Here is a 17,989-nt window from a genome sequence, read left to right on the forward strand (position 1 = left end):
CCGAATTTTGTTACTATAGGTTTAACGATTTTTGATTTATGATTAATAATATTTGTAAAATTGATTTTATCACAAGTGGGCGGTGCCACGCCCATTTTCAAAATTTTTATTTTTTTTTTAATTTTTATCAAGAGTCTCAATATCAGCCCACACGTCAAATTTCAACATTCTAGGTATATTATTTACTAAATAATCAGGGTTTTTGTGTTTTCCAAAATGTTATATATATAAAAAGTGGGCGTGGTTATCATCCGATTTCGCTCATTTTCAATACCAATCTATTCTGGGTCCAGATAAGCTCGTGTACCAAATTTGGTGAAGATATCTCAATATTTACTCAAGTTATCGTGTTAACGGACGGACGAACGGACGGACGGACATGGCTCAATCAAAATTTTTTCGATACTGATGATTTTGATATATGGAAGTCTATATCTATCTCGATTCCTTTATACCTGTACAACCAATCCTTACCCAATCAAAGTTAATATACTCTGTGTGCAAAGCACTCTGAGTATAAAAAAATGTCATAGTCCCCAGCCTATAATGGCTTCAAAATGGTAAGACTTTTCACCTAATAATTTGTGATTACTCCAAATAACACATTTTCTCCCTCGTCGAGCAATATTACTATTCATAAGTCCCTCGCCAAAGTTGTTCTAATGTCAAGTTCAAGAGTTATAATTAAATATGGCATCGTTTCTTACAGAAAGATGCCGCCATAGCTAACGATCTAACAAAAATTGAAGATATGGTAAACTGTAAATATACAAAATTTTTTTGTTCAGCTACTAGCAATGGGTCCAACAATAAAAAAAAACAATATTTTTTTTAATATTGAAATTCAGTTGTTCTTCTTTATTCAAATGTTCGTCTTTCATAAAAATTAACTTAAGCTAATTTAAATAAAATATACATATATGTATATGTATGTTTAAAATGTATATTATAATATTCTATTAACAAAACGCTCTCATTTTCACTCACTTCATAGCATTCCAATGCCATAAATATAGTAAGTTGCATGCAACACACAAAACAAATTTGTTTTTTACACACGAGTTTTTGTTTGTTTGTTTCTAAATGCTAGATTAATTTTTATTGCTTTTGAGTCTTTAATTTTTTAATTAAAATTAGTAGATTTGTAGCAGTGAAATTATAATTAAATTATTAGCTGCAATTATATAAGACAATTTTACAATAAATCTTAAATATTTGCTAAATAAAATTACTTAAATCTAAAGCGAAAAAATTGTTATAAATAGCACTTTTAGTACTTACACTTGCGAGTAAAATAAAAGCAGCCAAAATTATTTGCAAATTTTTTTAAGTTAATTTTTATTTTTTATTTACATAACATAGTTAAATATTGAACTATGTGAACTAATTGCCAAAACTTTAGAGAAGTTTTAAAAAGTCTACTTACATGATTTTCGACAATTTTTTTTCCGAAATATTTTCCAGATTTTCTTCCATATAAACAATATTAATTTTACACATTTTATATGGAAACTCCCTTTGTAAGATAACACGTATATAAATATACACGAGTATAAAAGTCTTCGGACTGGCATCCAGATGGCGCCACTATGATCAAGTCCATACTAGCTATCATCCAGTGAGTTTTCTAGCTCGGTATCATTCTAAATTCTCTCGGGAATGCTCTGGATCAATGAGAGACTTGAGAAGCAGAGGTCGTGATATTTTTGTATACATGAGTTGTGATAGGCAGATGTCGCTGTTGTGTTTCATTTAACACATATGTACGGCTAAAGGCCGTTCTTTGAAAAAAGTAGGTATATTAAAGGCAGCTTTGCCAAACTAAAGACAAGAAATTAACAAATTATCTGGCTCACATATTAACCAGACTTCTATCTGGATCAAATCATTGTTGTTGCATTTACATGCAAAACTGTTTATCTGTCTCCGCATCATTACAGCGGGATGATGGCTATTATTTGTATGATCCTTCAAATTTCAATTTTTATGATCCTTCTATAGAAAAATTGGGTGAATTTAAGTTCTATTTGCTGCCCCATCCAGTGTATTTTCCAAAACTGGCACCCAGCGACTATTGTCTAATGAAAAATCTCAAAAATGAGTTCAGTGGAAGAAGATTTGGGGCAGATGAAGAAGGCATCACGTAAACTGAAGCCCATTTCGAGGGCCTTGACAAATAGTACTACAAAAAAGACACTGAAACGTTTCGAGAAGCTTTGGACTGATTGTTTCACTCTTAAAGGAGACTAGGTTGATGAATAAACTCGAATTTTGCAAAAAAAAATGTTTTTTCTTATTAGGTTAGGTTGAACTGGCCGGCCAATAAAGACCTCACAATAGACTGAATGTGTCCATAGTTCTTATTAAGTCCAAATACTTTTCTACTGGTTGTTATATTGTTAAAACTTTGCGAATTTGAAGAGAAGATTTCTCATTTTCGTATCTTTTTCGAAAAAGTTTTTGAAATGTGTTGAAACAGTTTTTGTTCTAAAATATATTTAAGGTTTTTTTTTTGAATTGGCGAATAAAAATTATTGCTGCTATTTTTTAATCGCAGGCGTATATATTAAAAAGATAAAGTTTACGATTTCTATCAAAAAAAGTAGTAAAATTGATTAGTTTTTCAATAATTTGAAATATTTTTTTTTTTTAATAAAATTTTGATAAAAAATAAGTTTTAAATTAAAGAAATAAAAAAGAATTGCGCTAAAATTAAATATGCTAAGATTTTGTTAAATTAAATTATAGCAAAAAAAATTTAATATTATTAAAAATAAATTTTATTAAAAAAAAAAACTAAAACTAAGCTAATTTAAAGAAATTATTTACTATACTTAACGTAAGCAGCGTTGTTCTTTATTTTTATGTAGGTTTTTATAAGCAATATTCGTTACTCTGTCAAAGTGTTTATCTTTTTTTCGAAATTATTTTTTGCAATTTTTTTTTATTATATTTGCAATTTCTTTAAACTTGCGCTGTGTGGCAAGCATTTGAAGAATAAATTGCTAGCAATATTAATAATAATTAATAAATTTCTTAATCAATGATCACAACTCTTAATAAATATATATCTATGTGTATATATGCTTATGTATAAATATGTATAAGCATTTTATGTGTATAAAAAATTTAATTTTCATGTCATAACGTTGAATGCTTTGTTTTTTTTTTATATATAGCTCGCATAATTTACAAATTTTTATTTATGTTCATTTTAGCAAAAGCTCATTTTACAAAAATAATTTCGATTTTACATTTCAACTTCGTATATTTCTTGTTACCATCATTAGCAAAAAACTAATACATAGCAACAAAATACACAAGTTTCATTTTCAGTTATTTCTAAAATTTATTTTCCTTATTTTTTTAATGTAAAAAATATATTTGTATGTGTTCATATATTTAATTGCTTGATTTGTCTCTTTTGCTTAATATTGTTAACTTCATATTTAGTTGTAGGCATTTTGAATGGATTGTTGTTGTTTTTGTTTATATTTGCTGCATACATGCACACCTTTTTATCGATATTTTGTAGACTTTGCTTCTTTCACATTTGTTTCCCAAATTTTATACATATGTTTTCTTAATTTAAAAAAAAAAAAAGAGATTTTATACATAACTACAACAATTAAATATAGTATTTATGTAAATACCCATTTTATCAAAATGAAGCAAACAAATATTCGTTTTGCATTGTGCATGCCACAAAAATCTTTACTAGAGATTTTTGTAACATATCGATATGTTTCATTGACGCAAAGAAATCTCATCATATTTATTGTTTGTTTTTATATAAATTATTATATATTGAGAATTTTGTATGCGTATGTAAGTGTAAATCGTTCACTAAATATGTTTATGTGCGTTTTATTTTCATATATGTTTGTTGTTATTGTAGTGGTGTAATAATGTGCTGTGGGATCTGGAACACCTTAGTTAATTATTCTGTGGCACTCATGTTGCAATTCGTTAAATAAAAGTGGCTGAAATGAAAAGAAGTTAAATTGTGGTTAGCTAAAGTATTTTTTTAATTTTTTTTTTGTTTTTTGAAAATATGAAAAACATTGATAAATAATATTAGTGTAATGTTGCTAAAATAAAACTCTACAAATTTCTATCTATCTATCGTTACGAGAAAAGAACCATTTATAAAAACTAATACAAACACTATATACTATATTCGACACTAGATGGTGCCCCGATGATGAGTTATCGGTTTGTTATTGGCGGCATGTGCGCGTGTTAACAATTTCTTATCGCCAGGTTATCAGTTTGTTATCGGTAGGCACACACAAACGAGTTATTGGTTTGTTGTCGAAGTGTATTAAACATGCTTTGGATTACAAAGGTTATCGACGAGCTATGGATTTTTTACCGACGAGTTGCCGGTTTGTTATAAAAAAGTTATTGATTTACCATTGATTGTTATCGATCTATTATCCGTTTGTTATCAATTTGCAATGGTGTATTTGTTTTCGGAAAATTATCAATTTTTTCCAAAAAAATGTCGATATGTTATTGAAAATTTACTGATTTTTTATCGAGAAGCTGCCAATTATCTATCGAAAAGTTATCGACATGTCATAAAAAAGCTATCGATTTGCTATCGAAAACTTATCGATTTGTTACAGGAGTGCTACGCATTTATTGTTTTTGATTTTGTATCGATCTGTTAACGAAAAGTACTCAGCTTGTAACTGAAGTGTTGCAATTTGGTATCGGTTTGTTATCGATTTTTTGCAACAGATACTAATAAAACTTCCATATAAACCCGATAACTCGACGATAGTTTCCCTTTCGATAATCAGCCGATTATAAAACAATAACTTGTCGGTTGCGTATGCTACCGATAAGAAGCCGACGAAGCTCTTCTCAAATAGCCCCAAATTATTTGTTTCTGTTAAAGTTACCTCTTTTGTGCTTTACAGTCATCCCCTTCAACTTGGTACTCATGCCTTTTTTCCATATTTGGACCGACACATGCCAGTATTCATGTATTAAAGTAATTATCTACACTAGTGAGTTTCGTAGATCTATAAAGTTCCCGAAAATAACACAGTGTTACAAGATAAACAAAAGTGAAAATACCTGGGAAGTGATCCGCTTTTCAAATGGATCTTTAAAATCAAAAAACTACTGCATACAAGTTTTTCCCCGGACATCCTCTAAAGCATGAGTTATGCTGAAAATCCGGCTTTTCGTACCTTTGGACTCTTGCGATCCTATAACTTTGTCGGCTAGTTATAAATCAATTTTCAATTTATCTCCGAATCCAGTTAGACGAGATTAAGACCTTTCTTTAATTTTTTTCGTGTTTTGCCAATTTTGGTGCTATCTGTATGTACTTCTTCATTGGAAGACTATACCAATTCTGAATTGCATCAAAACTGGATATTAATTATGAGTTGAATGGTGAATACCCATTTATAGTTGTTTTATATATATTTTATAGTTATATGTTAAAAACTAACTGTTTTCAACCGATTCTAAGCCTTTTATCTGTTTCCTTGATCCGGAGAGAAACTGAAAATCAGTTTATAGCCAACAAAGTTATAGGCTCGTAAGAGTCCAAAGGTACGAAAACCCGGGTTTCTGGGGAAAATCTTGTATGCAGTCAATCTTTGATCTTCGAGATCTACCAGAAAAATTTAATAACTTCTCAGGCATCTTTTGGTGACACACAGTGTAAGCTTTTTCAATGGTTTGAACCCCAAATTTTATCAAAATGTTGTCCGTGTTCAAAGACATATTTCCCCTGCATTTGAGAACTTCCAAACCAGCTTTTAAGTAACTTCTCGACGAGCTAGAGACTTCAAATTTCAAACTTAATTCAGAGGTCGATGACAGCCGAAAAAAATACAAAAATATTCGCTAGGGGGCGCACGGGATGAGATATTTAGAAAAATCGTACGAAACGGAGGGAATTTCGGATTGATTTTTATGTAAGTTCTCATTGAGCTAGAACTGTAAAGAGAAGAGGAAAGGAAGAAAGAAAAGCAGAAAAAAATTCGTTAGGTGGCGTACGGATCGAAATATTTAGATAAGAATTTCGAAATTTGGTGTTTTGAGATCGATTTTAAAGTAAGTTTTCATTGAGCTACAAACATGAAACCTTAGAGACAGGTTAAGGCACCGTGAAAGAGGAAGGAACAAAAGGAGAAGAAAAGTCCGTTAGGTGGCGTACGGATCGAAAAAACTAGATAATAATTTGCAAATTTGAAACCGGGTTTTAAGTAACTTCTCGATGAGCTAGAGACTTGAAATTTCAAACTTAATTCAGAGGTCGATGACAGCCGATGACACAATACAAAAAGTTTCGCTAGGGGGCGCACGGACTGAGATATTTAGAAAAATCAAACGGAATGGAGGGAATTTTGCGATTGATTTTTATGTAAGTTCTCATTGAGCTACAAGCGTACAACTTAACATATAGGTTAAGACACCGAGAAAATCTAAGAAAAGGAGAAAATAAAAATAAAATAAAAAATTTTAAGCATTTGGTTTATATAAATGGACAAAAATCAGCGAAAAATGTTTCCTTATATAAAGACATATTCTTGCTAAACTTTGATTTTTAAATTTTGACATAGAAATTGCAAGTAAAGTAAAAATATAAAGGTGGAGCGTAATTGGTTGACTAATAATATCTCATTTCCTACCAACTTTCCAACTCAAGTAATGTGCGCTCCACTTTTACATTTTTACTTCTCATACATATTTTTGCAATTTCTATGTCAAAATTTAAAAATCAAAGTTTAGTAAGAATATGTCTTCCTATAAGGAGACATTTTTCGCTGATTTTTGTCCATTTATATAAAGGAAGTACTCAAAATTTTTTATATTATTTTTTTCTACTTTTATTGCATTTTCACAGTGCCCTAACGTAGGTGTTCAATTTCAAGTTGCTAGCTCGATGCCTGCCCATCTAGTTTTTTTTGTTACCTGCTGCGGGACTTGAACCTGGAACTGTCTGTCGATAGAAAGCAAAAAACACTCCTAAAGAGTTTACATATACATAGATGGCGGCAGTATATTATTCAAAATAGCCTCTCATGACGGTTGATTTGATAAAAAGCAGCCCAACCTTCAAATAATCAACTTAATGTATTTAAGTACATACGCACTCTTTTATTTTAATAGTATTATTTTTGACATAATATAAATACGTACTTGTACCTAAAAATTAGTAGTAACGCATATTTATGATAATTTATTCACATTATAAACAAAAAAAACGTTTAACAAGCTGAGACTCATGTATACACAATCATTAGATTGCTTTAAATGTATTTGTTTCAATAACCAAACTATTTAATATCCCACGTGACATTTTCAAACTCAAAGTGACATCGTGGTTTTAAAAAGGCAGAGAGACTTGACTAGGGCGGAATTAAGTGCAAATTTTCTTGGTGCAAAGGAGTATTGTAATACTAATTCTGTCTTTGAGTTAAATAATTATCTAGCAATGGTTCTAAAATTTATCGAATAGAACACCAATTTAAGCACTACCACCGATAAAGGCTCCACCATGTAGAACCGATCTACAGAAAATCTTTGCATACAAGCAAATCCTTAAGCTTGGTTCGTTGGGTATAATTTGAATATAAATTTATATATATAAGTAATAGAGGTTTACGTCGATCACTTTATCGGCGGCGGCGTTGGCTACATAGTATGCCGGTGGCGGCGGCTACATTGTGAGTGAACTTTCCTAGAAACTCTAGGTGTAACTCCGAAGACTTGTTGACAGATATTTTCGTCACACTATGCTGCCGAGCTTCACCTGAAAAACATCTTGAAACGTTAGGTAGTAACTATTTGGCCAGGGATGTGGCCCTAGAAATCATAAGCTGTCTAACTGGATATAACTGCGAAACTCATTGGTGAAAACCGTACAATCCTCTGTGCATCCACATAATTTCAATTCTAAAAGGACCCTGGATACAATTTTTAAAATGTAAGCCAAAATTTGCAGACCTAGAAAGTCTTTAATGAGTTGAATATATAGTAACCCACCGAACGCCGCGCCGATATTTCTGACATTGGGCGGCGGCGAAAACTGGCGGCGTATATCTCTAATAAGTATGTATGCAAATGTTTCTCCGCCCGCATCAATATCTGCTCCTACAGCCACGCACACATGCTCATCATTTCTGAGTTCTAGGTCGCAGGTCTGAATTAGCAATCGTCATTTTATATTGGATTTGATAACACCCACACTTAAGCTTAGTTTAAGTCGGCAACTAGCAGCAAATTTAAAGATATATTCCATTAATCTGTTGATTTCTTTGTTTATATAATACATGTATGTATTCATTTATGTATATATATGCGTATCGACACACATGTGTACACTGTAGTGAAATGCCATTATGGTCGGGAAAACTACTACATAGTTTACAAATAGTTTCTGACTGGAATCACACACGGTTAAAAATTTGAAACTAAATTTTATACAACTCATCGGTTTTAGTAATTTCTGAAAGTTTCTTGTTCTAAATTGGAAACCTCTCACTTTCAATTTAAAACTTATGTGAACAATAAGTCTAAAATCTTAAAATAGTTTTAAAACAAAACCAAAAAAGTCTCAAAAATCTAAAAATAAAAACGTGTATACACCCTAAGAATTTAAACGTGGTGCTGAAAATGTAAAAATAAAAAACGAAGTTCGAAACGAGTCCACAAGTGTGTATACACATACACGATTGAAAGTTTGACGCTAAATCTTGGCTTAAAATTTAGATTATAGCGGTCTTCTTGAAATTGAAGACGCAGATCTGGCTATCAATTTAAAACTAAAAAAGTAAATGAAATCAAGGGAAATCAATTGAGAGGAAATGAAATGATAACAAGTAAGGACGGGACTGTCTTCGGCTGTGCCGAAGACTTCATACCTTTCATGAATGGGGCTGAACAATAATCTTATCCGGTTCGTAATCTCCAAATAATCGGAAGTATAAGATAAGAAATATATAGTGAACAGATGACATACCTAAACGATTTTTAAGATAAATAAAAAAAAAATGGCAAAAACTGAACGATCTGTTGTATGGGATATATATTATACTAGCAGACCAGGCAGAGGTTGTTCTGCCCTAAATTTGGTCAATATGCATACATCTTAATAAGCTCTTTCCGTCTAACCCCGCCTCCCCCCTCTTATATTTTTCTTAATCTTTTATTCACTCCTCCCTCCGTCTTTTTCGATTCATCTATCTCTGTTTCGTCTCACTCTATCTAATGAACGAAACCGGACTATAATCACGCCCACTTTTTCGATATCGAAAATTTAGAAAAACGGAAAAAGTGCGATAATTCATTACCAAAGACGGATAAAGCGATGGAACTTGGTAGGTTGGTGGAACTTATGACGCAGAATAGAAAATTTGTAAAATTTTAGACAATGGGCGTGGCACTGCCCACTTTTAAAAGAAGGTAATTTAAAATTTTCGGTAAAACATATTCAATCGTTTCCTGAAGATGATCTCAAAATGAGATCGAAATATCGACGAAATAAAATTAGAAATACAAACACTTAAACTGTGTTTCCATTTTTTAAACTGCCTCGAGCTCATCAAAATTTAATAAATTATGATATTTGAAGGCAAATAAAAATATTTTTAAAAGGTAATTTAAAAGTTTTGCAAGCCGTAATTTGGCAGCTGAGTTTGTACTGTTCGGTTACACCCGAACTACTGATTAATCTTTAAATAAAGTCCCTGAATAATATGCATTAAAATTTCATTGTATCAATGATTTTCACAACCATGCCTACATACATATGTACATATGTATCTACATACATTCAAATTCAAAATTACTAATCAGTCTAGCCATAGTGACTGGCATACACGTCGTATAATTAGCGTTTAATTGATCAAATTAGGAACATAGACGATCATCATAAGAGTGACATATGAAGTGTTGCAATGTGTCACTTTGCACTTTTGCTGTCTTCCGGTTTTATTCGAAAAGCGCTACGTACATATGTTTTATTCAATTTTATCACTACGTCAATGCATTTACGACTTTTTGGAGGTTCATCCGCCGATAACTTTTTGTAAACGACAATAATGCTATTTTTGCATTTTCATTCATGAAATAAAATTGTATTGAGAGATTTGTATAGGTTTATAGCACATTCGAACATGAATGGCATTCCTTTATAAGCACAGGCAAACATCCATACATATGCACATTAGGGCGGATCAAATTTTATGTGGAAAAACTTCAGGTGCACATCCAAACAACAAACAACAAAATTAGGGAGGCACGAAATTCATTTCAGACCTATGGTCCCAAGGGCAATATTACTCAGTATGACCCATGGATTCAGAAACTGGATCTGCATAAATAAGGGAGCAACCTTTAGAAAAACTAACAGAAAACTAAATATCAAGTATTATTAGACACATATGTACCTATACATTAGGGCGGGTCAAATTGTATGGGGAAAAAGACTTCAGGTGCACATCCAGTTTCTGAATCTATGGGTCATACTGAGTAATAGTGTCCATGGGACCATAGGTCTGAAATGAATTTCGATATAAAATTTTTTTTGATATAAAATTTTCTAACAAAATTAGAGAGGTTCGAAATTCATTTCAGACCTATGGTCCCATGGGCAATATTACTTAGTATTACCCATATATTCAGAAGTGGATGTGCGTTTTCAACAATAAATTTGATCCACCCTAATGTAAATACATACAAATTTAACGATATAAATCTATGAATGAGCGCCCAAACTTAATTTCAACGCTGAGTCTAATTAAAAAATATTTAGCAAACAAAACTGGAAAAACATATAAACAAAACAAACCTAAAAAAATACCGCGAACAATGCTTGTATGTACAAAATTTATGTAACTTTGTGCTAAGTCACTCATTGAGCTAAATTGGATAATAATGAATGGCACGGCACGCAATCGCAGGCTTTGGGTCACACAAGCATTTATATGTGAGCACAGTAAGCATTTGGAGTTGTGATTCATATAATTAAGTATGTATTATCGGAAGAAAATATATGTCATAACTGGTACGTGCAAAAGCACAGAAACAGGAAGGCGTAAAGTTTGGGGACCAATTTTTTTTTTTTACAAAAATTTTGAAAAGCGAAAATTTCGTAATTTGCATTTAATGTTAAACTGGTCGCAAGGTGTTCCTTATTTCCTTATAAAAAATAACATTTGGAAACTCCATCAATTCTTTTTTCACCACTTTTTCTAATTTTTTCCCAAAGGCTCCAGGTAGTGTGTTGATACAGCATGTTGCTAAAGACTTACGCGGCGATTTCACTTCTGGGGTAATAAAAAACTATGCAAGGATTGCCGATGGAGAGTTGAAGTGTTAGCATAGAATTACACTGTGCAATGAGCAACATCTTCTAGGACACCAAAGTTATGACTCTTCCACATTTGGTGGAATCTGACCAAATGCTCTAATTTACTTGTACTCACAAAAATATCATAAAGAACCACATTTGAAGAAAAGCAGGCATTAAAGATAGTTATTTTCTCCTTGAAAACGGTGGAAATACTATTAGATTTTTTTTTTTTAATTTCCCAACATGTTTTATTATTTCAACGAGTTTTTTTTATACTCAGCTGAGCAGAGCTCACAGAGTATATTAACTTTGTTCGCATAACGGTAATCCGTAACGGCATAAACTAATCGAGATAGATATAGACTTCTATATATCAAAATGATCTGGGTGAAAAAAGAAATTCATTTAGCCATGTCCGTCCGTCCGTCTGTCCGTCCGTCTGTAAACACAAATTTACTCAAGTTAATTTTGAGGTATCTTGATGAAATTTGGTATGTAGATTCCTGGGCGCTCATCTCAGATCGCTATTTAAAATGAACGAAATCGGACTACAACCACGCCCACTTTTTCGATATCGAAAATTTAGAAAAACCGAAAAAGTGCGATAATTCATTACCAAAGACGGGTAAAGCGATGAAACTTGGTAGGTGCGTTGACATTATGAAGCAAAACAGAAAATTAGTAAATTTTTGGACAATTGGCACCGCCCACTTTTTAAAGAAGGTAATTTAAAAGTTTTGCAAGCTGTAATTTCGCTGTCGTTGAAGATATCATGATGAAATTTGGCAGGCACGTTGCTCCTATTACTATATGTGCGCTAAATAAAAATTAGCAAAATCGGATGACGAACATGCCCACTTTTGAAAACATTTTTTTTAAGTCAAATTTTAACAAAAAATTTAAAATCTTTACAGTATATAAGTAAATTATGCCAACATTCAACTCCAGTAATGATATGGTCTAACCAAATACAAAAATAAAACAAAATTTCAAAATGGGCGTGGCTCCCCCCATTTTCATTTAATTCGTCTAGAATACTTTAAGGCCATAAGTCGATCACCAATCCTTGTGAAATTTGGTGTGTACATAGATTCTATGACGATAACTGTTTTCTGTGAAAATGGGCGAAATCGGTTGAAGCCACGTCCAGTTTTTATACACAGTCGACCGACCGTCTGTCCTTCCGCTCGGCCGTTAACACCATAACTTGAGCAAAAATCGATATATCTTTACTAAACTCAGTTCACGTACTTATCTGAACTCACTTTATCTTGGTATAAAAAATGGCCGAAATCCGACTATGACCACGCCCACTTTTTCGATATCGAAAATTACGAAAAATGAAAAAAATACCATAACTCTATACCAAATATGAAAAACGAGATGAAACATGGTAACTGGATTGGTATATTGACGCAAAATGTAACTTTAGAAAAAGTTTTGTAAAATGGGTGTGACACCTACCATATCAAGTAGAAGAAAATGAAAAACTTCTAACCTCTAGGATTTTCTCTCAGCCACTTGTGATCATTTGGCGATAGTGCGAAGGCGCTCGTAATAAGAAGTGTCAACATTTTAGCTGATAAAAAATAACATAAGATAATTTGTACATATTGCTCAAAATAGAAAAAAAAAATCAAAAAAAAAAAAAAAAACGAAAACAAAACCATAAGCATGTACAAGTATTTATGAGTTTTCATACAAAGTAAAAGTGTTTTATTCATTTTAGCGTCATTTGTTGAGAGAAATTCGCTTCTGCTTTGGCCACAATTGTCACCACTTGTGTTATTTGTACACTTTTGTTTAATAGGTTGCTAGACTAATGATGACGTTGCTACAGATGCGAGACTCAGAAGACAATGAAGTAAGTAATAAGTCGCCTTTTAGATTAGTCGATAGTAGTCGACGGTATTTGATTTTTTCGTATTTATTCCCAGCTGTACTTGTACACAGGGTATTATAACTTTGATTGGATAACGGTTGGAATCGATATAGATATAGACTTCCATATATCAAAATCATCAGATTGAGCCATGTCCGTCCGTCCGTCTGTCCGTTAAGACGATAACTTGAGTAAATATTGAGATATATTCACCAAATTTGGTACACGAGCTTATCTGGACCCAGAATAGATTGGTATTGAAAATGAGCGAACGCCCACTTTTTATATATATGTGACCCGGTCTATGAAAAGGTGGCTTATGACTCAAAAAAAGAAATTGCGAGAAACAGCTGTTAAAGATAAACAATACATTTCTTCATTTGCTTAGTAGTAGTAATTTTTTGAGTCATAAGCCACCTTTTCATAGACCGAGTCACATATAACATTTTGGAAAACACAAAAAGCATTATTTTGTAAATAATACACCTAGAATGTTGAAATTTGACGTGTGGACTGATATTGAGTCTCTTGATAAAAATGTGAAAGTTTTTTTAAAATGTGCGTGGCACCGCCACGTTAAATCTATCGTAACAAAATTCGGCAGAGAGGTTCCTTTACTATAAGGAATGCTTTGATGAAAAATTAGCGAAATCGGTTAAGGACCACGCCCACTTTTATATAAAAGATTTTTAAAAGGGTCGTTGAAGAATAAAATGAGCTATATATTTGCAAAAGAGAGCTATATATCAATGGTATTTCATTCCCCAAGTGGATTTATAACAATAAGAAAAACTTCAAATTTAAAAAATGGGCGTGGCAACGCCCCTTTTATGACTAAGCAATTTTCTATGTTTCGGGAGCCATAAGTCGAACAAAAATTAGTTCAGAATAGAACCATATGTATATGTATTAAGCACACAAAACAAACAACAACAGCATTTCAAGTGTACAGCTGGATATGTAATGGTCGGTTTCACCCGAACTTAGACTTACTTGTTTTATATAATTTTTGTTTCGTCTATATGACTAAACATATTTTTTTTTAACAATTTAACAAAAAGAATCTATACAATTTCGTTAAGAAAAAAGAAGGCAGACCACGTCTAAATTTAAAATTTTTGTATATCATAAACAAAAAATACATATGGAAGGGTCCAATTTCAAATTTCGAAAGCCAATATCTATGTTTTGGGGGTTAAATTCAAAAAACCCGGAAATCAATGTTTTGCTTCTGAATGAATCTTTTCAAAAAAAATTCGTTTGTTATCGTATTATTCTGATAAGGCTGTCTGCTCCAGCGCCATTTGTGAGGGACATTTCATACTGTCGGCGTTTAGTTCAGCGAATTTAGTATTCCAGCATAAAGCAGCGCAATTCACAGGATGAAATTTACAGATCATTGACTTCAATTTTTGTTTACTTAGTCCGTGTATTTCCAAATACCCGCTATATAAAAAAATATTAATTGATTTTCTGCAGGGTTTATCTACTTCAGACCCGAAATATTTAGTTTTATGTAAAACGTTTGCTAAATATCCCACTGTAGCGCAGTTATCAAGTGATTTTTTTCAAGTGTTTCGTAATTGATATGTTCAAAAACGAAGTCGGCGACAACAATATAATGGTTTCAATGAACTATTTTTTTTTGTGGGTTAAATTGTTTCTTAAGCGGCAATTACCCACCGACGTGTGCCGTACGTACGGACGTTTATCGTACGAAATACGTTTGACCGAACCCTCAAGCCCGTAGGAATCAATGTGTGCGTTTGTATACATGTACATAACATATTTGTGTGTGTGTTGTTTACAGATAAGCATTGTTGCCATTGACCATTTTGCATGCATGCTTATGGAAACATCAACTTTTTCCAACTTAATTTTTGATGTTGTAAAAGACTGGAATTAATATTAAATAAATATAAATTGATTACATATTTATAATCTGTACTTTTACATAATTATTTCGAATTATTTTCACAATTTTTCAAACTTTAATTAGGTGTTTTTGCATAAAACTGCAAACGGTCAAAAATTAGCGCACAAAAGTTTACTAGGCAACTCTGTCTAGTGAGAGAGCGATCAGCTGACACGTTCTTACGGAAAAAGTTAAAATTGTTTTGAATTCTACGTTCCGGGCTACGTACGTACGGGCGTTGCACGTCGGTGAGTTTTCGTTTACATTGCACACTCATAAGATAGGTCGTGGCAGCTGACACGTTTTTGATACGTACGTTCGTGAGTAACTGCCGCTTTAAGCAATCAGCACGTTAGTACTTGTACGACCGCAGTTATTATGTATGTGCATGTTAGTTATATATGTACATATATTAGTGCTTAATGGTATTCACCATATTAAGTGTTTGTCAAAAACAAGTTTTAACATGTACTTATTCTATTTTACTAGTGAAAGTAACGATAAGATAGAAAGAAACAAGATTTTTTAGATTTATTAAAACATTAAAGTCATTAACAGGGACACATTTTAAGGTTATGTGAAAACACTCGGACTAAAATAATGTGGAGATTTTAGAGTTTTAAGCTTAAATTGTTCAATAACATTTTGGCATGTCATAGAACATAAACAGAATTTATTTAAAGAAATCATTTAGTATTATTATTATTATTTATTCCATGCTCCATTAGGAACTTAAGGATTCAACAAAAGTTTTCCAATTATCTCTATTTCGTGCTATTTGTCTTAATTCGTTAAACGATTTGCCATTTTCCTGAAGAACCGTTCTCCTCCAAGTCATCTTTGGTCGGCCCTTGCATCGTGTCCCTTGAGGATTCCAGGTTAAGGCAGCATGTGCAACGTCATTGTATGGCTTTCGTAATGTCTGGCCTATCCAGCCATATTTACGCTTCCGTATTTCAATATGTACACTGGTTTGATTGGTCAGCCTCCATAACTCTTCGTTCGAAATCATTTAATCAATATATTTTTCTAAATTTCCAATCTCAGGTTTGAATTGATTAATTTATGAAATAAGTTAAGTTCAAAGTTTTTTCAGACAAAAAAAAATAATTTTTTCAGTTACAACCCATTTTACCGGTTTGCTGTGATACGACTTTATTCACGGCTTCGCTCAGATACGGTTTTATAAACAGAATGTCTAAGATACGTTTTTCTTAACAAAACTTTTAAGTTAGGACCTTTCTATAAAGATCGGTCGATATTTACGTTTCATAGGTGGCGATAAGCTTAAAAAATACAAAAAAATTTGATCTATTCCAAGCAAAGATCTCGTTTGTGATTTCCCGAAAAATTATGAATTGCGTTTACAACGTTTTTCGTGATTACCCTTCATATATAAAAATGAATTGCTGTGCGTTAATCTCGCTTAAACTTGAAAACGGCTTGACCTTTTTCGATTACTTTTTGCATTGTCTTTGTTATGGAGATGGTTCAGAAATTGTTTTTTAACAATTTATCATTTGCAGTGCAGTTGAGGGAATGAACAACAATAAGAAGGAGAAATGGGTTATAAAAAAGAGTGGGCGTGATTGGGAACCGGAGGGAGGGTAATAGCGTGAGTGAGAGTGGGAAGTGAACGGGTTGGGAAGAGGGAGAGATATAAATGGAATATGGGATGAACAAGCATAAAATGAAGAAATGGAGGATAAAGGAGAAGAGGATGTGATAGAGCGTGAAAAACGGAGGAGTGTCTGACTTTTTAACTGTAGGCATACCACTTGCTAGAATCTTAATGTGATTTTTATTTTGAAACTAAACCTAGGTTTTCGACAATGCGTGCTTAAAGTTAGAAATACAAATTTCAGGACCTTTTCGAACCTCATTAAAACAACAAGTGGACACAGTCTATATTTCTGTATGAAGAATTTGGGACGTAACATTTTTGCTGTATTGAAAAGCAATCGTCAATTAATTGATAACATTGCGTTTGATACGGTTCAGAACTTTATCTACACTTAACATACGAATCACCGTAAAGTTATGAACGTCTTTGAAGGGTTTTTTAAAAGCATGTTCTTATATAATAAGGGAAGCTTTCTATAGATAATATATTTTGTTTGATAATATATTTTGTTGTTTGGCTACTTTTAAGCTGATAAGTAGGCTGAGTCGACAACCGAGACGAAACATCTCCTATGTATCTGAAACTAATATACATTTTATTTATTCCTAAAATTATGCAGTCATTAGGGGCAAGCGCTTGGGCTCTGAGTTATAGTGTTAGACAAGGAATAATGTACGTCTTTAAAATATTTCATAAGCTGGCTGAAAAAAAGTTCATACAAGGGCGTATGAAAAAAAAGAAAATTACCACAACTTGAGTTAATTTAACTTATTTAGCAAGTGCTGAGTACTTGTGGCTTGGCGCCCGGGTAGGAACATGAACACTAGATTAACCGAAAAGCAAGTGATCACGGTGATGTAGAAAATGTCAAAGTTTTGATTTTGTTTACATCTTAATCATTTATTTATGTTCTAACTTTATTTAATTGAATTTTTTTTGAATTATTTAAAACTTATGCAATTTGTTGAATCTGTTATGAAAAATTCAAAAAATGCGGGTGCATAAATGGATGTGGATTTTAACCAATAACCATCAAAGAGGATAAAAAAATAAGAGGGAGCATTGTAGAGTTGTTCATTCGCCATAAAGTGGAATGGTTGCGACAGGAATTCACCATACGTTTTGCCCCTGCTTCGTTTTCACCATCTGGATAAAAAAATTCACGAGCCTGGGCATTCGCGCAATTTTAGTGATGTAAATTGCATGGCGCCAGCGCCAATGCCGGTGCAGCTCATTGACGCA

At 32.5% G+C, this 17,989-nt stretch overlaps 2 protein-coding genes across 2 annotated transcripts in view; both read right to left on the bottom strand.

Annotated features, from left to right (window-relative positions):
- Positions 1-17,989, bottom strand: part of LOC137250944 (uncharacterized) — a 366,851-nt gene that overhangs the window by 48,610 nt on the left and 300,252 nt on the right. The window lies entirely within an intron of this gene.
- The window catches only part of Inx2 (innexin 2), a 43,496-nt gene continuing 26,498 nt past the window's right edge, over positions 992-17,989 (bottom strand). The window contains exon 2 of the mRNA XM_067784691.1: positions 992-3,983. The gene's annotated coding sequence lies outside the window, so the exon portion shown is untranslated. The remainder of the gene's footprint in view (positions 3,984-17,989) is intronic.

The sequence above is a fragment of the Eurosta solidaginis genome, chromosome 4, assembly GCF_040869045.1.
Source record: "Eurosta solidaginis isolate ZX-2024a chromosome 4, ASM4086904v1, whole genome shotgun sequence".
Taxonomy (NCBI): Eukaryota; Metazoa; Arthropoda; class Insecta; order Diptera; family Tephritidae; genus Eurosta; species Eurosta solidaginis.